Here is a 24,768-nt window from a genome sequence, read left to right on the forward strand (position 1 = left end):
CGAATCATATTTTCCCATTACAAATAATGGGAAAAAATTAATCTGTTCCAAGCAACAACAAAAAAACACGCCCTTTTTAAGCATTTGTTCATTTGCGCATTTTTGTCTAATTGCGCAACTGCAGCGCACCGCCGAACGCGCAACCGTATCACGTCACCGACCGCGCAACTGCACCGCGCTGGTCGCATTATTGTGACAGACCGTCACTGAAATTTAGAAAATATGTTTAAAGTCCTGCTGTACTTTCCAAAATTTAAGTGGACATCAGTGCCCAGGGAGCTTAATTTTGTCCGATCGCGCAACTGCAGCGCGCCGGGCGCTCAGTGTCGCATTGCTTTAGGAGCGTCTTTGTGTTTTAGGATGGCTTTACTGCTCCCACTTGCTTCCTTTGGAGGCATGATTAGACTTGATGCAATCCTCAGAGTAACGAGAACGTAATAACGAACGGAGTCAGTTGGCATGCGGGTCCTCCCGGCTCATCTCCCGAGGTTCGACAACCGAATTTCGTCCGACATCCGAAGCAAAAAAAATCTCAAATTTTTTGTTCGAATACCGATTTGTTCGAGAACCGAGACGTTCGAAAACTGAGGCGCCACTGTAGTTGCCAATGGGGCCATAAGTACACATATAAAAAAAATATTGATTTTTTTTTTTTTTTTAAGAACACATCTTGGTATGATAAACATTAAGAAATGTAAATTGTAACACAAAATGGCAAAACAAATCACGTAACTCTCCAACATGACAGCGCAACAAGTCTACCGGATCACGAATCTTCAGGGCCTCTTTTCTATTAAAACATACATAAGTGATCAGCAACAGAGCTTGTATGATCGTCACACTTATAAGTTGATGGGAGAATCATCACAGCAGTGCACCTTTTCTGACTCATGCACACAGGAGAATATGCTCCTACATTGTTAAGTACGTCACTTACAGATTCATGATATCCATTCATATACGCACTCTGGATGTAATGAAGCTGAAAAGAGGGCATGCCCTATGTATTCCTCACCTGAACCGCATCCTCTTAAAAGACCGGTTCCGTTGAATGCTAAGCTGCTAGCTAGCTCGCACCGCGCTCGTCAACACGGTCATTTTCAACTCTAAAGCGAAATACTATCAAACCACGCCAGATCCGCGGCCGCCACTGGGAATCCTCCCGGCGTAATTGGACTCGCGGTCGCATTAGTGTCCCACTCCAACGTCGCCGGATTCGCTGCCGTTGCCGGACCTCGAGCCAACAACGCTGGACCCGCTGTCGGTGCTGCACTTCGTTCCAGCAATGCTGGACCTGTGACCGTCGGTGACTGCGTGCCAGTAACGCCGGACCTGCGGTCTACACCGGACCTCCAGGAGGCTAACACCATCAGCCCCAGGAGGAGAGCTACCATCTGGCCCAGTGTGCTAGCACAACCAGCCCCTGGAAGAGAGCTAACATCAGGCTCAGTAAGCTAGTACCACCAACCCCTAGAGGACAACCACCACCAGGCTCAGCAGACTACCATCACCAGGCTCAGGAGGATAGCCATCACTAGCTCCAGTGAGTTGGCGCCACCAGCCGCCCTAGGAGGTCATCTGACACCGGGTTGTGTGGGATAGCATCTCCAGCCCCAGGAAGAAAGCTACCATCAGGTATAGGTTGACAGTCAGGATGGCCATGAAATTGCTCCAGAAGGACATGGAGGAACTGAAGCTATCAATGGAAGTGATGTCTTCAACTCTTGAAACCATAATGAAGCAACAGGCCATTATTACAGAGCTGATAGGAGAGGTGAAGCGGCTCAAACAATTAAATACTGAACAAAATAAGAAAATAGTCACCCTGGAAAATAGATTAGACAACTTGGAGCAGTATTCCAGAATGAGCGATGTCATCATCACAGGTTTAAAGATTAAACCACGAAGCTACCAGCAGGCTGTGAAAGGCCTTGCTTCAGAGGACTATCCTGAACATGAGGAGACAACCGAGGAGCAGGTAAAATCTTTCCTCCACAGCAAAGACATCGTCATTGACACTATCAATATTGAGGCATGCCACACTCTGCCAACGAGGAGTCTAGATAGCAAGATACCACCTATAATTGTCCGTTTTACAAATAGGAAAAGTAAGATAAATCTACTCAAACAAGGTAGGAAATTAAAAGGCACGAACGTATACATGAATGAACACCTCACCAAGAAAAATGGTGAAATAGCTAAAAAAGCAAGAGCTCTTAAGAAAAACGGTAAAATACAGTCCACTTGGACTGCAGGTTGTAAGGTATTCATCAAACCTGTTGGAGCAGCAGAGAGTTCTCATGGTTTCTGCATTAGTGCCATAGAGCAACTTAAGCGGTATGAAGGAGATCAGTAACCTGTACATCATTACTTAGAACCTCAAGTTGTGATACTTTTATATCATGGAAGGTAAAAAACCTGGTGAACTTATCAACCTATCATGAACAGTACTGACAAATGCCTTTCCTTTCCAACTGGTCTGTTTAACAAACAAGCACTAATAGCTGAAAATGAAGAACTTGATTTGAAAACATTTGATTACACTGATCATAAGGGATTTGATATAGAGAACAATATTGATCCTGTGAATAACTTCTTTATCAACTACAATCAAACGAACTGTAAATACTATACTGTAGAGCAATTTAGCGAGAATGTAGCAACAAATAGGGCAATGTCAATTATACATTTTAATAGTAGGAGCTTGAAAGCAAACATCTCTAAGATCAAACAATGTTTAAAAGATATGAATAATCCGTTTACTGTTATTGCAATATCTGAAACCTGGTTAAAGGAAGATCAGGCTGAAAAGATTGACATAGAGGGGTATGAGAGTTATACATTAAATAGGATGGGAAAAAGATGCGGAGGGGTTGCTCTATTCATAGACAAAAACTGTAAGTGTAAGATAGTAAGAAATATGTCTCAAGCAATAGATAATCTCATGGAATGTATTACTGTTGAAATAGAAATGGAATCATCAAAAAACATTCTGCTAAGCTGTGTATACAGATGTCCAGGTTCAAGTATTGAGGCATTTAGTGAACTATTATCAAGAATGTATGAAAGAAAAATCAATACGAAAATGGTCTATGTCTGTGGTGATTATAATATAGATCTACTGAACCCACTTCAGCTGACTCCAATAACAGAATTCATTAACTTAATGTACAGTATGAGTCTTTACCCTGCAATAACTTGTCCGACTAGAATCACATCTCACAGTGCCACTATAATTGATAATATATTTACAAATGTGATTGAAAAGAAAGTAAAAACTGGACTGATAATAAATGATTCGAGTGACCATCTGCCAGTGTTTGCGGTGATCCAGAACTGTACAAGGGAAAAAAAGGATGCTATAGCTTTTAAAATGTGTAGAATGAACTCTGGTAATTCAATTAACTCATTCAAAAATGATCTTCTAAAACAAGACTGGAAAAAGGTATATGTGGGTGATGTAAATGAAGCCTACAACACATTCATGGCCATTATATCTGAACTTTATGATAAAAACTGTCCTCTTGTAAGGAAAGCGGTCAAACACAACTCAGTGGAAAAACCATGGCTGACAAAGGGAATCTTAAACGCCTGCAAAAAAAAAAACCTGTTATACAAAGATTTCCTAAAGATAAGAACAAAAGAAGCTGAATTGAAATACAAGACCTATAAAAACAAATTGATCAAAATAATGAGAAACAGTAAAAGGAACTACTATAGCAAGAAACTGGAGGAAAACAAGAGTAACACAATAACAACATGGAAAGTGTTAAATGAAATTATTAAAAACAGAACTGGAAAGCCAGGATATCCTTCTTACTTTGTAAACAGTAACAATATAACTATAAATGAACTTGCAATGATTGCAGAGGAGTTTAATGATTACTATGTTGGTATTGGGCCTACTTTGGCGGAAGAAGTACCAAAAAAAGGGAGTACAAGTGACCTAATTAAGGATGTACCCATAGCCAAAAGTATGGTTCTAAGGGGAACGGATGAGTCAAAGTCAAAGTCAAAGTCAAAGTCTCCTTTATTGTCAATAGCTCCGCATGTCAAGACACACAAAGCGATCGAAATTACGTTTCTCACTATCCCAGGGTAACAAGACAGAGTTCACAACGCACATACAAGTAAACAACACAGGAAAAATAAAACAAGAGGATGAGACGGAAATAATAGAAATCGTTAGAGGATTTAAAGGTAAAAAGTCAACTGATTGTAATGGAATAGATATGTCACTTGTTAAAAATATTATTGAAAGTGTGGTGAAACCCCTAACACATATTTGCAACCAATCACTGACAAATGGTGTTTTTCCGAGTGAAATGAAAACAGCTAAAATTATTCCGATATATAAAGCTGGGGACAAACACATATTCTCAAATTACAGGCCAATATCTTTACTCCCACAATTCTCCAAAATACTAGAAAAAATATTTTATAAAAGGCTTGATGATTTCATCACAAAACAAAATATTCTGTGTGACCAACAGTATGGATTTCGGAAAAATAGAACCACCACAATGGCTTTGTTAGATTTCGTAGCTGAAATAACAACAGCTATTGAAAATAAACGATATGCTGTAGGTGTCTTCTTAGATCTTAAGAAAGCTTTTGATACTGTAAATCATAAAATACTGTTAACAAAACTTGAGAGATATGGCATACAAGGTATGCCACTCACTTGGTTAAACATCCATCCATCCATTTTCTGAACCGCTTAGTCCCCACGGGGGTCGCGGGCGTGCTGGAGCCTATCCCAGCTGTCATCGGGCAGTAGGCGGGGGACACCCTGAACCGGTTGCCAGCCAATTGCAGGGCACACAGAGACAAACAACCATTCGCACTCGCACTCACACCTAGGGACAATTTGGAGTGATCAATCGGCCTACCAAGCATGTTTTTGGGATGTGGGAGGAAACCGGAGTGCCCGGAGAAAACCCACGCGGGCTCGGGGAGAACATGCAAACTCCGCACAGGGAGGGCCGGAGGTGGAATCGAACCCGCACCCTCCTACCTGTGAGGCGGACGTGCTACCCAGTGCGCCACCGAGCCGCCCCTTGGTTAAACAGTTATTTATCAAACAGGAATCAATATGTGCAATTAATGGACTTCAAATCAAAACTAAAGCAGGTAAAGTGTGGGGTTCCTCAGGGCTCAATATTAGGCCCCTTGTTATTTATTTTGTATGTTAATGATATGTGCAAGGTCTCCAGATTACTCAAGGCCGTAGTTTTTGCAGATGACACGAATCTGCTCTGTAGTGGGGACGACCTGGACCAACTACTGGATATTGTGGGTATTGAAATGGAAAAATTACAGAGTTGGTTTGACACAAATAAACTTACATTGAATTTAAGTAAAACAAGGTATATTATATTTGGAAACCGTCCGACAAACACAGACAAAATTCTTACAATAAATAATATAGAAATAGAAAGAGTGGATGAAGTAAAATTTCTTGGAGTGCTAATAGATAAAAAATTAAGTTGGAAACCACATATAATGTATATCAAATCAAAGATCTCAAAATCACTGGCAGTATTGTATAAAGTAAAAGATCTTATAAACCAAACATCATTATATTCCTTGTACTGCGCCTTCATACTCCCATACATTATGTACTGTGTGGAGGTGTGGGGCAACACATACAAAACAAACACAGATCCAATCTACATTCTACAAAAAAAAGCTATACGACTTGTAAATAATGTTGATTACAGAGAACCATCTAACCCTCTCTTTGTGAAACTGAATGCACTGAAATACAATGATCTAGTCGATTTTAAAACCATCCAACTCATGTACAAAATAAAAAATAATCAATTACCAAACAGTATCCAGAGGTTGTTTGAGTGGAGGGAAAGTACCTATGATTTAAGAGGAACACTTATGTTTAAAAGAGATTTGGTGAGAACAACTTTAAAGTTGCATTGTATAACAGTTAAAGGTGTGAAATTATGGAACGCCAGCAGTGACGAACTAAAGAATTGTAGTTCATTACCTCAGTTTAAAAAAATGTATAAAGGCAAAATACTGATGGGATACCGTAGCATGCTGTGAGGTGTTTAAACTGCTTTTGTATTTATCTAAAGGAGGTGTATGTATGTATAAGTGTGTGTATGTATAATATCTATATGCATGTATGTATGTATGTGTATATGTGTATATATATATATATATGTATATCTTTAACAAATCTGAAAATGGACAAATCTTGACGGAATCAAGCAAACATGGTTACAAGGGGTAGAGCTAGATAAGCCTTGGCTTCCTTCTACTCCCTTTTGAACAAATAAGATTTTCATGATAAAGTGAAAATTTATAACGCAATGTTTTTTTTTTTTTCTTGTTTTTTCTTCTCTATTGTACTACGGAGTTATTATTTTCAGTATTGTTACTTTCTTTCTTGTATTTCTTTAAATGTTCGAAATAAATAAACAAACAAACAAACAAACAAACAAACAAACAAACTTGGGTGCCTTTCCTCTTGCTGGCTCCTGAGTTTGGAATAAATTCAATAGCCATCATTTTGCTCAATTTGAGTCATTTCTCACTTGCTGACGGCGGATGATGATTGTCACTGGCTGACTTGGTTTTGTGCTGAGGGAGTAGGGGGGCTCACCAACTACGCAACAGCTTTAATATGTTCCTACTACAGCCAGATGTATACATAAATTACTTACATATTTCTAGTTACCAGTACTTGCATTTGAAAGTAATAAGTTTCATTACAATATTACTGTCTGTGTCGGCAACAGGAATACGGCAACTAGAACAGAAAGAAGCAGGGAGCAGCAAGGGACAATCTGACAGAGTGAGGGCCGGGATGCGGGTTTTAAACACATAGGAGGGTACAACAAGGTGGAAGCAGGTGCGGTAAATCAGCACTGCTCACAGCATGACAAGATGGGAGGGGCAGGAGCAGAGAGAGCTGCTGATTGGAGCGGACACGAATCTTACTGTAAATTCATGTGCATTGTTAGAGATTCGCTCACTCCAACTTATTTTGCAAGAACCACACGGGAGACAAGTAAGTCCTTTTAGACACCTGCAGGTGGAGAGTTCACCCGTTGAAGGAATGAAGTCTAAACTCTCCCTCCTGCAAGGGCATATTTATTAAGAGAAACAGAGTGGGGGTAAGAGTAGGCTGAATAGGAAGCCCTTGTCCTCTAGTCAAAACATATCAGGGGGTGTTTTACTACCTTGTGTAGGATGGGACAAGCTAGTTTATTTATTACCGGTTGCATTCCAACATAATCATACGATAAGGATAATCTGAAAAACCCTGACATCTCCCTCCTGTTTTATCATATGATTATGCTACCCCAAACAACAAAGGCAAGCAAGAAAATATAACGAAGAAAGAAGAATAGTAAAAATAAAAAACAACAAACAATGATAGCAACAATTTCCAGTGAAGATGAGGTTTTCCCTCAATACCCCAGATCAAACTTATTGTGTAAGCGTAAAACCTGCTGGCCAGATGTTATTAGCAGGAAAAGTCTCACACGGTCCCTCTGCCTTAGGCGACCAGAATGCTATCAATGAAAAAGAAAACCACAGAAACAGTACATCATTGTATCCATTACTTGCGAAGCATTTTTGATGGTCAAATCAACAAGTTTCCGTAAAACATGCTCAACAGAACAGCATCTACGCAATCCACGTCTCATTATCATTATCACATCTGTCACATCTAAGAAGTTGTATATGTGCTCATGTTTTCGTCAGCTGATGATGTTCTAGTCTGTAGGTGTGGTCTGTCACTCACACTGGCGCACACACTCACGTCCAGTTGGCAGGCAGCATCGGACAACTCTTGTGACCACAAAACCACGATCCGTTCTGAACAGGCACGTGCACTCATAGGATGTAGGTGAGGCAGTGCTTCTGAACTTCTGGACGAAGTAGGTCCCGTCCGATGGTGCAGCCATGTTGGTAGTAGAGCCCTTACACCTTGAAAACGGCTCTCTCATCATGGCACACAGCGGCGATGTCCAAAGCTCCCATCCAGTTTCCTCCGTCTGCAAGTCCAGAGCGGGATGGGTCGGCAACACTGATTGTGACAGCTCGGTGTTGATATCCAACTCCTGGATGCCGTGTCCCTGTAAAACAATGCTCTAGACTTTCTTGCTACGTTTCACACAATAATAATGATGAGTAAATCATCAGATACCTCTCGTGCATACACTCCAACAACCGATAAGTAGACGTAAGATAACTTGCATGAAGTCTACTTAACCAAACATTGAGTAAAAGTCAAAGTCAAAGTCAGCTTTATTGTCAATTTCTCCACATGCCAAAGACACACAAAGAAACCGAAATTTCGTTCCCCCCTATCCCACGGTGACAAGACATGGCCCACAACAGACAAACAAGTAAACAAGTATAACAACAGCGTGCCGAATAAATAATAAATAAATAACACAATAAATAAATAAATAAATAAATAAATAAATAAGAGGAGCAAAAAAAGGAGCAAGTGCGCGTACAGCAGACATTCTAGAAAAAGCGCAACAGTGCCACACGCTACGCAGAAGGGGGTAGCGAGATCAGGGTCCTAACAGCCTGGAGAAAGAAGCTGTTGGCGAGTCTGGTGGTGCGGGAGCGCAGGCTCCTGTATCTCTTCCCAGAGGGCAGAAGGTCAAACAAAGAGTGAGCCGGGTGACTCACATCTCTCGCAATCGAGGTTGCCTTGCGGGCGAGATGGGAGGTGGAAATGTCCTTCAGGGAGGGGAGCGAAGCACCAATAATCTTACCAGCCGTATTCACTATGCGCTGCAGGGCCTTCAAGTTCTGTTCAGTGCAGTTACCACCCCAGACAGCGATGCAACTGGTGAGGACGTTCTCAATGGTGCCATGGTAGAATGTAGACAGGACTGCCTGAGGAGCACATGCACGCCTGAGCTTCCGCAGGAAGTACAGGCGGCGCTGAGCTTTCTTTGCCAGTGACGAGGTGTTTGCGGACCCTCACTGATGTGCACCCCCAAGAACTTGGTGCAGCTCACCCTCTCCACCACAGCACCGTCGATGATCAGCGGCAGGTGTTTTGTGTGACACTTCCGGAAGTCAACAACGATTTCCTTGATTCTGTTTACGTTCAGCAGGAGGTTGTTGTCCCTGCACCACATGGTCAGAAGGTCAACTTACGACCTGTACCGAGTTTCGTCGCCCTTCGTGATGAGACCCATCAGAGTCGTGTCGTCAGCAAACTTCACTATGCGGTTGTCGCTGTAGGTCGCAGGGCAGTCATGCGTCAGCAGGGTGAAGAGCAATGGACTGAGCACGCAGCCCTGGGGGGGCCCCCGTGCTCAGCGTGATGCTGGCGGAGATCTTGTCGCCAACACGCACCACCTGAGGCCTCTGACAGAGGAAGTCCAGTAGCCAGTTGCAGAGGGAGGTACTGAGGCCCAGCTCGTCGAGTTTGCAGATGAGTCGCTGTGGCACAATGGTGTTGAAGGCAGAGCTGAAGTCCACAAACAGCAACCTCACATATGAGTCCTTTCTCTCTAGGTGGGTGAGGGCCGAGTGGAGGGCAGAGCAGATGGCATCCTCAGAGGACCGTTTGGCACGGTACACAAACTGGAAAGGGTCAATGGTGGGGGGGAGAACGGATTTGATGTGGTCCATGACAAGCCGCTCAAACCACTTCATGATGATGGGCGTCAGTGCCACAGGGCGGTAGTCATTGAAGCAGGACGGTGCAGGTTTCTTCGGCACAGGAACGATGGTGGCAGCCTTGAAACACGAGGAGACGATGGCCTGCTGCAGGGAAACGTTAAAGATGTCCGTGAAGACACCCGACAGCTCCCCAGTGCAGTCCTTCAGCGCTCGACCCGGGATGTTGTCAGGGCCGGCCGCCTTACGGGTGTCAATAGCGGCAAGCGCCCTCCTCACTCCGTCAGCAGAGAGGCGCAGGGGCTGCTCGTGTGGGGGGGAGTGGTCTTCAGCGGGCAAGTGCTGTTCTGGGCGTCGAAGCGAGCAAAGAAGCTGTTTAGATCGTTCAGCAGACGGACGTCACCCTCACAGCTCCTCGGCGCGGGCTTGTAGTCCGTGATGGTCTGAATGCCCTGCCAAAGGCTACGTGCGTCCTTGCTGTCCTTGAAATGGGTGGAGACCTTGCACGAGAACGCCTTTTCTCGAGACCAGCTCAGTGGCCTAGTAGTAGAGTGTCCGCCCTGAGACTGGAAGGTTGTGGGTTCAAACCCCAGCCGGGTCATACCAAAGACTATAAAAAAGGGACCCATTGCCTCCCTGCTTGGCACTCAGCATTAAGGGTTGGAATTGGGGGGTTAGATCACCAAATGATTCCCGAGTGCGGCACCGCTGCTGCTCACTGCTCCCCTCTCCCCCAGGGGATGGATCAAAATCACATGGGGATGGGTTAAATGCAGAGGACAAATTTCACCACACCCAGATGTGTGTGTGACGATGATCATTGGGACTTTAACTTTTTTCGCTTCTTTGATGCCTCGGGACAGGTCGACCCTCGCTGTCCTCAAGCCAGCCTCATCACCCGCTCTGAAAGCCTTGTCCCTGGCTCTCAGCAGTCTGAGGACAACCCCTGTCAGCCACAGCTTCCAGTTCGCGCGAGTGACGACGGATTTTGAGCAAGTCACATCATCGATGCACTTCGTGATGTAAGAGGAAACAGAGTCAGTATACTCCTCTAAGTCCGTCCGATCGTTGAAGGTGGCCGCCTGCTTAAACAAGTCCCAGTCAGTGGTGTCGAAGCAGTCACGAAGTGCATCGGAGGCACCCTCAGGCCACACCCGAACCCGCCTCCGAACCGGCCTGGATGCCTTTACCAATTGTCTGTATGCGGGCAAAAGCAAAACGGTGAGATGGTCAGAAAGCCCAAGATGGGGGAGGGGGGTGGCTTTGAAAGCTCCCTTTTGCGCAGAGTAGACTAGGTCCAGGAAGCTGTCTCCACGTGTCGGAAAAGTAACATGCAGGTGAAGCCTCGGGAAAACAGACTTCAGGTTGGCATGATTAAAGTCTCCAGCGAAGATGGTGAAACCGTCCGGGTGCGCTGTCTGCTGTTCACTGACAGCCTGGTACAGTTCACCAAGCGCCGCGATCCTGTCGCCTTCGATGTTGAAAGGCGGGATGTATACCGCAACTAGCAGAATCGCGGTAAATTCCCTCGGCAGGTAAAAAGGACGGCACTTGATGATCACAAACTCCGCCAGTGGCGAGCAGTGCTTACATACCACCACAGAGTCCCGGCACCATTCTTCTCGGATGTAGACGCATATTCCACCTCCTCGCGACTTTCCCCCTCGTACAATGGCACGGTCCGCCCGATAGCACGCTAGCCAGGGTGCGGTACACGTTCAACCAGTCGGTCCAAACCTCTGTGTTCACCCCACTGTGTTCCTTCATCCTCCCATTCAAGGTCCGCAGACCCTCAAGGGCCCGGGACAGGCTTACGTCGGCTGCAGTATTATTTGGAATAAATGTGCAACATTGCTCACCAAACATGGCGCAGACACCGCCCTCTTTTGAGAGTAGCATGTCAAGGGCCATTCGATTCTGGAAAGCCATGAGGGAAGTCGCGGCCAGTTGGGAGTGGACCGCCTTGAAACCCGCCTCGGTCCAGTTTCCAAGCCTCTGCACGTTGTAATGGATGTAGTTAATCCTGTCAACATTTTTGTTAAGAGTACACCACCAACACAGGGCAAATTCAAAACCAGCTGCTATCTGATTCACCAGCTTATACTCATCTGGTACTCCTCTAGGAACACCAATGGCGTCTATGTAATTTGGATTAGCTGCCCCCTGCCATTCGGCGTTTCGCTTCGTTCTCGGCCAGAATACGGGCACTACGAACTTAGCAAAAGATGTTAGATCATAAGAGGACATTGGTATCAAATGAACAGGCAACAATAGGGTTACCAAAGCGCAAATTCCAGAGCTGTTTAAAGGCAACCTATCATAAAGTTTGTTACTATTACACCAAAACCAAATATCACTACGAGCAATGGGCTAAAAAAAGGGCAGTGACATTGGTCATGGACCCACACCATGGAGTAGGTAGGGCGCCGAGCTTCTCACCGGTACCATGTAATCTAATGCATGTAAAATTACCCTTAGCTACATCGGACGAAAAAAGGGGTTTATATTTTGTCATAGAGGCAACAGGGTAAACCTTATCCCATTTAAAGCAATCATGAGTGGGTGAAATGGATGAGTTTAACATTAAAACAACAGCACACTTAGGAACTATATTTGCAGGTATGATTTTCAAAAGAGGTCTTGGACCCATACATGCAATGCAACTGGTGTTAGCCATCTTTGCGGCTTGCTCAGCCATAAGAAGCCAGTTGTTGGTTTGACCGCATATTCCTGTGGAGGCTACAAAATAGCTGTCTACATCAGTGAGGAGCATACTTGTGATTTTTGCTCCTGCTGACAGGGTGTAATTATTTATAACGGGACTGTTAGGTTCAAAATCAGCAAAAGGATCAGCAGACAAAACCAGTGAGGCAGAATATTGAGTCTTTTCTCGCGAGGAGTGCATTCAGACTTACAGCAATCCGACTACACTAAAAATCTGTTTACACTCCTCACTCTTTTTATTTGGAATGCCCTACCCACAATGTGAGACTAGCCCCTGATAGGTGGGGGGAAGCGTGGGCTTTGTCTCATGAGAGAAGAAACGAGATTATATGTGAAACTAGAAGTCGCAGACAGGATGCCATGAGAAACAAAAAGAGTGCAAGGACAAAATGCTATGTGAAACAAGAAGTCACAGACAAGACACCATGAGAAAAGAGTGCAAAGACAAAATGCCATGTGCAGACATCAACAAAATAGATTGAGCTATCAACAACTTTCTTGGATTCCCAGAGGTGTAGAAGGTCAGGAAGCTCCAGACAGCATCGTTTGACTTGTTGTGGACTGGTGGACGTCTGCAAGGCGAAACAGCAAGCATTCTGTGCAATAACTTTATTAATAAGTACTCATTAGGGAACGCATGATAACATATATATACAATTTATCTAACAGGGATGGTCTGCGATCGACATTGTTTTGTTAATGCAAATAGCAATAGGAAAGTGAGGATCAATTCCAGAGGACCAAGCCCGCAGTTGAAAACCCCAACAAGAAGTGTTAAACAAGGTGGCATTTGGAGGACGAATTTGACCATCAGGGGGCTTGTGCCCTGATTCTTCAAAGTTACTCGTTTAGCAAAGAACACAGCCTCTTCACTGGAACCAGAGGGCCAAAAATCTTGCGTTTGTGTGGTGACCAGTTAAATACCACCAATATCCGAGCCATTTATCCCCAGTGGTGGGGTGACCATTTCGAAAACCTTTCAAACTTTTCATAGGTAAAATAATAGAAGAAGATGTATTAGGAGCCACAGTAAACATTAATGAGTTATTGTAAGTCCAAGACAAAAGCCATGGCACGCAAGTTGGAACGCGGACGGTTTCTGGTGTAAAAACAACATGATCAAAAGGGGATTTTGTGTTGCGCTTATGTCTAGCAATTTTTCCCCATGAGCCATATTGATTAGAATCAGCGTTGGTAGTTGCCTGAGAGAAGAATGTTCGAGGCTCATGGTACTCTATCCATACAAATAAAATAACCCCCGAAAAAAATATAACAATAACACAAACCAGCAAAAGGAACCAAAAGCGTGTGGTAGACTTTGCGCAGGCTACAGCCCGATTAAAGCACTTTACGAATGACTCTCTAATACTCATGTTTTGGATCTCCTCAGAGTCAACACCCTGAGCTTCGGGTTGGTGTCTTGGAAATTGGCTTCTGCTAGCTTTCGTGTCAACCCTGGACCTTGGCACCAGGATCAGGCACTATTACCAGACTTTGCTCACCTTCCTTACTTAGGTTGGGTCTGCGGAGTTCACCTTTTTGCAATGAGATAAATGAATCCACGTGTTGCGTTCAGTGATTTTCAAAGCATTAGGTGTCGTGAGTAGTACCAAAAAGGGACCTTCCCACTTGGGTGAATGCCAATTCTTCCTCTTGATACTCTTGATCAAAACCCAGTCTCCCGGTACCACTTTGGGGTCTTCCTGCGGAGAAATGGGTCCATCATCAGTGTGATTGGTTTGATTCTTTTGACGTTCCAACATTTTCCTCATGTAATCAGCTAATGTGGCTTCCTCAGGGATCTCCCATGTGTTCTTGAACTGAGGAAGCCTGTAAGGTCTTCCAAACACAGTTTCATAGGGAGTTAGCCCTGTTGTACTTGTAATATTTATGTACATTTTGACCAGGTCTAAGCACTGAGTCCATGGTCGTTTGGTTTCTTCAATACATTTCCGTAATCTGTTTTTTGTTGTTGTATAAATAGCCTCAACTTGTTTCACCATACCCCCCGTCGAGACATGGGTGACCCCATGACTAGAAATAGCAGCCCATTTGAACAAGTTACGAGGCAAGACAGGTTGTCCCAAAGGTCACACAAAAAGACCGTCACTGTTTTTAGTTGCACCCCGTTTTTCCTAAGAGAGTCGTACCTGGGAGGGGCTCTGAGACTGCATGTCAAGCAACACATCAGGGGAGATGTGTGACATCGAATCATGATCAGTGAGAGACGAGAGGACATGGAGCAGGCCTTCTGCAGCGGCCTTGGCGGATTCGTCAGCAAAAGCATTACCAAGACAAACAGGACCAGAGCTTGCACAATTGCAAACCGCCACCTTTAAGGCAGCTGAACAGCGTCCAAAAGTTGAAGCAGTAATGAGGAATGGGAGACGGGCCTGCCCGTAGAAGTTATCATGCCACGGTTGCTCCACTGCTGAGCAAAAACGTGCACTGTAGCAAAAGCACACTGACCATCAGTCCAGATTGTGACGAATTTGTTTGCAAACAATTTGCATGCCCCAGTCAAAGCAATGAGCTCAGCGGCCTGTTCTGACATATAGGATGGCAGATTAGCAGCCCCCAAAACTTCGTCAGCAGTAACAATGGGATACCCAGTAAGGGTCACACCAAATTCATTTGTGGCGGCTGAGACAGCCATGCAAGAAAGATGACGTACAGGCAACAGAAAGGTCACTCACTCACTCACTCACTCACTCACTCACTCACTCACTCACTCACTCACTCACTCACTCACTCACTCACTCACTCACTCACTCACACAGGTGCTAAAATCAATCAATCAATCAATCACACAGGTGCTAACTAATTTGTAATTATATTGCAAAAGAAGCCCTCCAAAAGAAGCCATGACTACACCGCGGCCCGCGAACAAATGAGTTTGACACCGCTGGCACAAGGGATAGCCTTCTCATTGATCAATCACGTACCTTAAATCATGATTTTCCTCCTCTGAAGCGACTATGTACTTCAAACCCAAACAGCACCATTTTATAGGGAAAAAATGTGTTGAATTTATTCGTTTTCGACATAATACTGGTCGCAAATTTGCATGTAGATTATTTTTGAGTTGTTGATCATAGACATCAGTTGAACACTCTTTCTGGTCTGTGTCTAAAGTCTTCAAACAACTCATCTTCTTTTTGTTTAGTTCGGCCAATGTCTGTGTAATTTGCTCTACGTTGGAATTTTATTTTTATCCTGCCCAATAGTTGGTCAATTTGTAATTGTAATGGCACCCCGTTATATTCCAATGGACGGCCCTGAAGATCAAAAGGACTCCAGGTGCCTTTAACGCTTGCCCAATGTTTGGTTAAGGATGCCATGAAAACCTGTTGTACTTCATCACCTCTCAAATTATAGGAAGCAATGAGTTGTTTAATTTGGGGTACAAAGACGGAAAGGATGGTTCGCTTTGCCGTGCCACAACATCTGTCTTTGTAATTTGATCATTTTTCTCATCTTCATTCATCACATTCTCAGCTGCGGTTCTTACGCGAGCTCGCGCTGACACTCTGTCATCATCTTCCTTTCTGTGCAACAACAAGTTCTTTTTTATCTTTTCTTCGTCTTCCTTATCTTTCAATTTTCCTCTCATCTGGGAAAATGAGAATGTAATTTTGCTTTTTAATTTTTAATTTTAAGTCTTGCAAAATTGCTATATCCTTACTGCACCGAGATAAACTGTTAAATATATCTTTAAAAATAAACAAACAAAAACAATCTATGCTCTTCAAAATGGGACCCAAATGTCAGATTACAAATCAAACCTCCTCCTTCACTCTCACATTTTTTGATAGAACAGTCTACTTAGCTAGACACTGTCATATCATACTAAATAATGGCCTGCAAATTAAATATAATGTTGTTGCTGTGGTCCCTCAAAACATGTGACTAGAATTTGGACAATTACTAACCCCCATCAATTGATAAATTATCTCCTCACTAAAGTCCTAGCCTGTTAACCTATCTGCATCAAGAAGACATTTGCAATGCAGGGGATAAGAGAATAATAATAGCACCATTGATTTCTAATAATTAACCTAATTTTATCCAGTTCTACAATGTATGTTGTCCCTTACTCTCACATTTTTATGAGGGTTGGGCACTCTCCTCGTCGGACGAGTTTCTGACCACAACCCTCATATTATTCTATAATTTCTAATTTTTACATTTAACAATGCAAATCTGATAAACCATTGTCTAGCACACCGTTTTCATGCACCAATTTAACGCAATTCCAACCTTTATAACGAACTGATACACAAAGACAAACATACACAGAAACAAACACACGGGCCCACAACATAGACATGACAATCTTCCCAGCTGATAACAAGGGTGGGGGGAGCAACTGAAGTGCGGAGAGCCTCGCCACCGCCACGTCGCATAATGCAACCCCCCACCTCTGTCCAAAATATGCATTTATCAAGATATTTTATATTTTCGGTGTCGACCCCTTCCATTAATTTCCAATCTTTGCATTTTAATTCATGTCGGGGTAGCGACTTTTGTTTGCTATTTGATTTTCCCATGGTTTATTTTTCTAAATTTCGGAGTTGGCAATTTGAATGGCACCTACAGTGTCCTAAAGCCAATTTAATTCACAGGACAGTGGTAAAATATTCAATGAGTGGTAAGTCTCCTTTCCTCTGCTTCCACACAAAGCCACTGTTTACAATCCTGTGTGTTTTATATAATAGAGAGCTCAAATGAGCACTCTCAGTCAAACCACACACACACACACACACACACACAATGCGCACTCTTATCGTCTCACAGGCAAGCAGGGGAGTCCGCCCTCCCGTGGATTTTAACAAACTCTTTAACCTTCCTATTGTGTAAAAAAACTTATTTTTACCCTTTTCTTGAAGTAGATATAAAACCTTAAAAATCTTTTCATGGATAAGGGAGCCAAACCAGCTAAACAAGAGTTAAGAAAAACATTGGATGAAAAAGATTGTTTTTAGGGTATATATTTTTTTTTTTTTGCTGATTCAATGACCCGCTAACACCACAGATGGCAGCAGAAAGCTAACACATTAGGAAGATTAAGTTAGGAGGCCCCACGACACCTCAGCGGAATTTAACTGCTCCAAATTACCTGTACTTCTTTAGAAAACAGGAGTCCGCCCTCCCATGGAATTTAACTGACTTATACGTCAGGGGACTCCATCATCCCAGCGGAATTTAACTGTTTCTAATTGCACTTGATAGGGTCTAGAATTGTCAAGGTTTTAAGTGACCTCTTGTCACTGCACTTTCATTCCTTTTAACAGAATCAATATTCGTACTCACAGTCTGCTGGTTCTTTTCCTCGGATGTTCTCGTCAACCACTCTGGTGTCCACCCGACTGATCGAGTCAGCCCCGTGAAAAGGGTTTCTTTATGTACCTTGGCCAAGGACTTGTCCTGCGTCGAAAAGTCAGCTGGACCACCGAAATAGGTCTTTTGAGAATCCCGGACGAGCCCCCAATTTCTGTCAGGTTCAAAGTGCTAACTGAATATCTGTATAAAAGAAAAGGATCAGCAGACAAACACAAGTAAGGCAGAATATTGAGTTTTCTCGCGAGGAGTGAGATACAGATTCCTTTCTACAATCTGACTACACTAAAAATCTGTTTACACTCCTCGCTCTTTTTATTTGGAACGCCCTACCCACAGTGTGAGACGATTAGCCCCTGAGGGTGAGGGGAAAAAAAAGATTGTGGGCTTCGTCTCGTAAGAAAAGAAACAAAAGTGATGCACAAAGTGTTGCGTGCAGATATGGCTATATCAGCAAAACAGTTTAAGCAATCAATAACTTTCTTGGATTACGAGAGATAAAAAGAGAATGTGACGTTATTTAAGGAAGCTCAGAAGGGTCATGACGCATCGTTTGACGTGTTGTTTTCACGATCTGTTCTGGTGGGTGCTGAGATGTCAGCAGTCTCTTGTTTGACACAACCGTCATCTCGCCCCTGACCCAGCCGTAATCCTTCTATTCTGTTGCACAAGATAAGAATAAGCAAGGCAAAGCGGCAAGCATACTGAGCAGTAACATTATGAATAAGTACTCATTAGAGAACACATGATAACAAATTTATACAATTTTTCTAACACAAGCTCTACAAAAAAAAAATGTTTTGTTTTGTTTTGAAAATGTTTTGAATATGAATCAAATCCATATGTTGTATAAAGCTGACTGACCTGCCCCACTATCCCTCCTCTTGAGCCATGTGACACGCACCATGGCTCAATATTGCTGCCCATTTGCATAGGTTCTTTGGTAGGGTAGGTCATTTATCAAGTCAAGTCAAGTCAAGTTTATTTGTATAGCCCTAAATCACAAACAGTCTCAAAGGGCTTCACATAGCCAAAATTGACAATTATTCTCAAAGCATCCCCTGATCATAAGCTCCCAAAAGGGCAAGGAAAAACTAAAAAAAAAAAACTGCCAGGGGAAAATGAGAAACCTTGAGAAGGGACCACAGATGGAAGGAAAATTTATAGATGCCTTTCTCTAATCTTGCCCCTCTTTTCATCCATAAGTGAATTTCACTCTATGGACTTTGTCGCTGCACATCTTTAAAAATGTTTCAGTGATTTAATCTGCTTCTTGTGTGTATAAAATTTGAAGTGTCTTATGCGCTGCAGCTTTGTGGTTCTGTCTGCAAGCTTGTTACCTCTTGACACCTTATCAGTCTCGTGTGTGTGTGTACTGCACACGTGCATATAGCTACTTTTTGTGGCAATTGGACTGTTTTCACAACTAGCTTAGCAAGTAAATGGATGGCCTCCCCGAATGGGGAGCGACTCAGGTAGCAAATGATTAGACAGTTTCACTTTCTTGCAGTTTCTTTAGTTACTTTTCAATCGTTTTGTCATTGTTTATCACAAGAATCTTAGAAATTTGAATACAAATCAAAATGTATGTTTTATTTTACTCAATTGTATGATTTAGAGACTCCATATGTAGTAAAGTGTTGTATTACTACATATGATTTCATCATCATTTAATTTGACTTTCCAAAACGCTTCTTAATTTCTCAGTTCACACATCCTCTACATGTGTTACTGGTTCTTCAGTTTTTTCTCTAGTTAATTATCAATCCAAAAGCTATGTTTTCTTTTTAGCATTCAACCTGCTCAAAATCACTCTTTCATCAAAGTCGCTCTACTAATTTCCCATAGTAGTCGCCAACGACTTCAACCATTCAACCTTTCATTCAGGTAATAATTCATCAATGCTCATCATATGCATCTCACTCAGTCTCCAAAAAGGAGTCTTCCTATCACATCGGTCCCAATTCATCCAAGCTCACCACACAACATTCATATATCATTTTCAACTCAAGGTTCCTGGTAGAACAATCCACCAATTCAAAAAAAAAACTTAACTAAAAAACTACTGGCAAATTAATTTGAATTTTTTCTTTGTTTTTATATTTGAAGAACTCAATCTCTCAGATGTAATTTACATTTAGAATTTTGTATAATCTTATAACACAACCAATCAATTATTCGCATTAAATGTAGCGTTGCAAAATATTAAATTCACAATTTAGCGTCTTCCAATTCCTGAAAGCACGTTCTGTTGTTTTGTTTACTTCGAATTTCTCATGAGGGCTCGACACTAACATGCACTAGTGTAGATTAGTTTCTGCTCGCAAACAGATTTTCTCTTTTCCTCTCATTTTTATCTGTCAAAATTGTTTCTGTTCTGCGGTGTAAATTGAATAGACAACAGTCTAGCAAATTTCTTTATACAGAAAGGTTAGCCAATCTTCATCATTTTAACACATACGCACACACATGCACAGCTCTCGCGTGCGGAAGGTAGGTCCCAGCACCAATGATTCGTCACAGGCTGGCCATTTCCTGTGGTCGATCATGAGCTGGTCCCTCCCATGCACAGGAGGACAGCACATTCCAATTTTTTATTTATCTTCTAGAAGCAAGTTGTATTTCTTTACCACTTGATTTGCATATTTTAACTTTAGTGTACACACAATTTGATCTCTCGTCATTTGTAATTGGGCATACAAACAGCATTATCATATTTCTTGTATGGACAGGAGCTCTAACAATCTAAAAAGAATTTTGATAACCTGACAATGACATGTTTTGCTGTCATATGGGAGAGGTTTCAAATCTTTTAAATTTCGATACATGATTTGCATAGGACCGGAAACTCCTCTTGCCCCTTGCTTGAGCCGCGGCTTTAGCTGCGGCCTTGCACCTGCTCACAGGGGCCTTATTGTGTCCTGGTCTGACAAACACTTGTGACCTCATCAGTTTTCATCTTTCTAGCTTTTGTCTCTTGAATTCATTCTCATTTCTTTGTGAAGATTTCAACCACACTCTAGCACTTCTACCACTTCTTCCACATTTCAGATTTCCTTGTACTCCATACATTTTCTTCCACTTCAGCATGTATTGCATACAATTAAGAAATCTACTCGCCATGAACTTCTCATCTCAAAGAAGAGCAGAGCAAGAGATTTACCGTTCTTATTTCCCATCTTAATTTTAGTAGTTTAAGGTTTTACAATTTTTTTCAATTTTATTTTCTTTGAGGATCCTCAATGCAGGTTTAAATTGACCTTTCAACAGATTACTAGCCTGTTTTATTGCCGTGGATAAACGCTAGAACTGCTATTTAGTCAATTTATCCTACCAGTCACACACTCAATCACACAAGTTATCCCTGCCTACGCGAAGTCCTCCTTTTAAAAAAAAGGAGCTCCTTCATCCAGTGAGGGGACTCTACAACACCCCCCACCTTCCCTGGGAACTAAAGACAACAGTCCTTGTCCCCAGCCCTGCCAACGCGAAGTCCTCCTTTAAAAAAATCCACAGAGGTACTGAGATTTTAAAACAGTTTGAGAACCACTGCTCCAAAAGAGACACCTCATCCAGAGGGGGACTCTACAACACCCCCTCCTTCCACAAAACTTACTTTTTCCTGTGCACTTCTACCTTTTTACGCGTTTCACAACAACAACACAATCACACAACTTCAGGCCTTTAACTTACTTGTCCCCTGGTTCGTTGCACTGCCGGGTCCCGTCAATCCACCTCTGTCAGACGAAGGCAGACCTAAGATGCTGGCCCAGCGAAGAATTCTCTTCCCAGGACTTTCTTCTCCAGGTCCTCCTAATGGGCGCTGGCTTGTCGACAATGCAGCACGTCCTTCTTCGTCAGACAGATAGCGGGTATGAGGGATCCCGGGTTTCGGCACCAAAATGTTAGAGATTCGCTCACTCTAACTTATTTTGCAAGAACCACACGGGAGACAAGTAAGTCCTTTTAGACACCTGCAGATACCTTTCATATACTTGCCATTATTTAATAGCACTATGATGTTTAAATAAGGTATATTTATTTAATCAGAAAATGCATATCACGGATTTTCAGATTATCCTTATCGTATGATTATGTTGGAATGCAACCGGTAATAAATAAACTAGCTTGTCCCATCCTAAACAAGGTCGTAAAACACCCCCTGATATGTTTTGACTAGAGGACAAGGGCTTCCTATTCAGCCTACTCTTACCCCCACTCTGTTTCTCTTAATAAATATGCCCTTGCAGGAGGGAGAGTTTAGACTTCATTCCTTCAACGGGTGAACTCTCCACCTAAGTATCAACCTTACCTAGCTACCCTTAGCTACCTATAGCTATCCCTTACCGCAGTGTTTCCCAACCTTTTTTCATTCACGGCACACCTTTTCATTGGAAAAAAATTCGAGGCACACCACCAACAAAAATCTGTTAAGTGTTACACCAGCTTCTATATTAAAATCAGTTATATTACAAAGAAAGACATAAAATCCTATTGCTATATATGTATGAAGAGTCGAATAATTGAATACAAATAAATACTAAATATTATTTTAATTGTATTTCTTTTTTTAAATAAAAGTGAGTTTTTTAAAAATGTTTTAGACAGTGCAAGGAATAAACTATTGAAAGTGATTGTGATTAAAATCCAAAAGTATCAACATGACTGACTGTTTTAGGCTAGCGCTATAAATATTACGACAATAAGAACAATGTCACTTCTAAAGACGCTCTGCTGTTCTGACAGCAGATGAGTGGCTATCACAGTCGAGGTGTCTCGACTTGACTGTGTATTTTATGTTGGTGAAAAATTAACAATCCAGGTTCGAACTGCATGCTCTGATTTCCATCAGACCACAAACGCACCACAATTGTCATAGTGTCTGTCATTGTTAGCAAAAGCACACAGCAACACACACATAAACCGAATATGTGCCAATGCAATACAATCACACCGACACAACATGAAATCTCAAGATTCTCCGATTCTCCACGCATGCGCAATTAGCAAGTGGCTGACCAGGCCTTGCGCGAACTGACCAGTGGTTTGGCAATTATGTTTACACTGCGCTCCGTAATTAATATTGGACAATCCCACGGCACATCTGAACATCTCTCGCGGCACACCAGTGGTTGGGAAACACTGCCTTACCAGATTAGGTTGCCCACCATTGTGGCAGGACACTGAACAAAGTGATAAATATGCTAAATGTGTGGCTGATCATCATGGTGTAAATGCTGAGGCGCTTGCTGTGAACAATTGATGTAGTATATATTTACTCTGACCCTATTCCTTGTATGTTTCCCTCATAAGGCCGGGGTCATGTACCAGGTCAGGCATAGACCAGTTTGTGCGGGATATTGGGGTTTGGTTTCAGTAATGTATAGTTACTGACAACAGACTATAGAATGGCCAGTTGTTTTTGACCAGAAAAGAACGAGAAGGTGACCATATAGGGCCTGAAGAACGAATAAGCGAGCTAGGGGTCAACCCGCAGCTGTTAGGCAAAGCGATGGCGTCAAGAGTCGGCTGGTATAAAGCATGGGGACTGGAAGACTCGGGGCGGGCACTCAACAATTTTTCTATGGGCGTGAGGCACTTCATTCTGACATCGGTTGAATAAAATCTTTTCCCAATCAGCCATGTGTCGCTGGAGTTTTCCTTCCCTGAGCCAGCCACCTTCCATCGCCTGCTTTTGAAGACCAGCTGAGCACCGAAGACAATTCACCACAATATTCATACGCAAATTCGTCCAAGTCCTCATCTTCTGTATCCAAATTAAACAGCTGGGCAAGTTTGCCAATAAACATGCCAAGTTCCCTCTCGTCATTGTCTCGTCATTGTCACGTTGCTCCTCTGTAATGTTCCTGGCTTTCCAGAAAGCTCTAATTTTGCCTTGTAACCATGTCTCTTTGTCTATGCTGTTTTAGAGGATCCTAATGCTGTTTTCTTTGTTTTTCTTGTATTTGCACAAACGATAGTATTTATTTATCAATGGCAGCGGAGGTACGTACTCTACGTGATACGTGAAGATTGATTGGTTTACCGCCCCGATCTACATAAAAGGTAATGTCCTCTGGTTCATCGTGTCTACATATTACACCTGTATATTATATCTATGTGTGGCGGAAGCAAACCAACTTTACAGATTTGCACAAAGGGCAGTATTTATTTATCAATGGCGGCGGAGGTACGTACTTTGCACAAACGATAGTATTTATTGACCAATGGCGGCGGAGGTACGTCCTCCTCTAAGTGTTACGTCCAGTCCTCTGATTGGTTACCCGATCTACGTAAAACGATATGTGTCCTCTGATCGGTTCATCGGGTGCCTTTATATTACGTCTCTGTGTGGCGGAATTTAACGAGTCTAGAAGCATTTGAAAAATTATTATTGATTTGCAGTGTTATTGGAATTTGGAGCTCATCCTTAAGAAATATAGTTGTATCATCAGCCAATTAACATATTACGATTTGTTCATTGTGCAAATGCAAACCTTCAATTGTGGATTTTTTTTAGCTAAAACGGATAAAACCTCTGCCACCATTATAAATAATAAAGGGGAACTTCCACATCCTTGTCTGATTCCTCATTCTATACTGAATATTTTACAAGTTCCCTGGCCTAAGGACACACAACTATTTATGTCAAAGTAGAGCATACTAATAGAATGTTTAAAATGTTCCCCAAATCCCAAATAATCTGGTGTTTCTAAAATAAAAGCATGTTCAAAGGCCTTGTAAAAATCTAGGAAGAGTGTAAAGCCATCATCTTTCACTAAATCACTATAGTCTATTAAATCCAAAACAAGCCTAATGTTATGAATAACTCTTCCTTTTAAAAAGTCTGACTGTGTCTCACTAATGATATCTGTTATTACTTCTGAGTCTTTTTGCAATCGAGCCAGAAAAACAATTGTAGCCTGTATTCAATAATGTGATGGGCCTTAAATTATCCAATACTCTCATATTTTCCAAGCTTTGGAATCAAAGTATTACTCCTTGCTTCATTGTTCATTCTTTTCTATCAATACAATCATGTAAAGCTTCAAATAATAACTTCCTCAAGTTCCTCAGCTCAGT

General features: G+C 42.4%; 1 protein-coding gene across 3 annotated transcripts in view; it reads left to right on the forward strand.

The window, feature by feature from the left end:
• si:ch211-161h7.5 (uncharacterized) overlaps nucleotides 1–24,768 on the forward strand; it is an 89,946-nt gene continuing 65,178 nt past the window's right edge. For all 3 annotated transcript variants that reach the window (XM_049758467.2, XM_068649401.1, XM_068649402.1), the window contains exon 1: nucleotides 1–24,768. This exon is cut by the window's right edge and continues 4,922 nt beyond it. The gene's annotated coding sequence lies outside the window, so the exon portion shown is untranslated.

The sequence above is a fragment of the Syngnathus scovelli genome, chromosome 21 (genome assembly GCF_024217435.2).
Source record: "Syngnathus scovelli strain Florida chromosome 21, RoL_Ssco_1.2, whole genome shotgun sequence".
NCBI classification, from domain to species: Eukaryota; Metazoa; Chordata; class Actinopteri; order Syngnathiformes; family Syngnathidae; genus Syngnathus; species Syngnathus scovelli.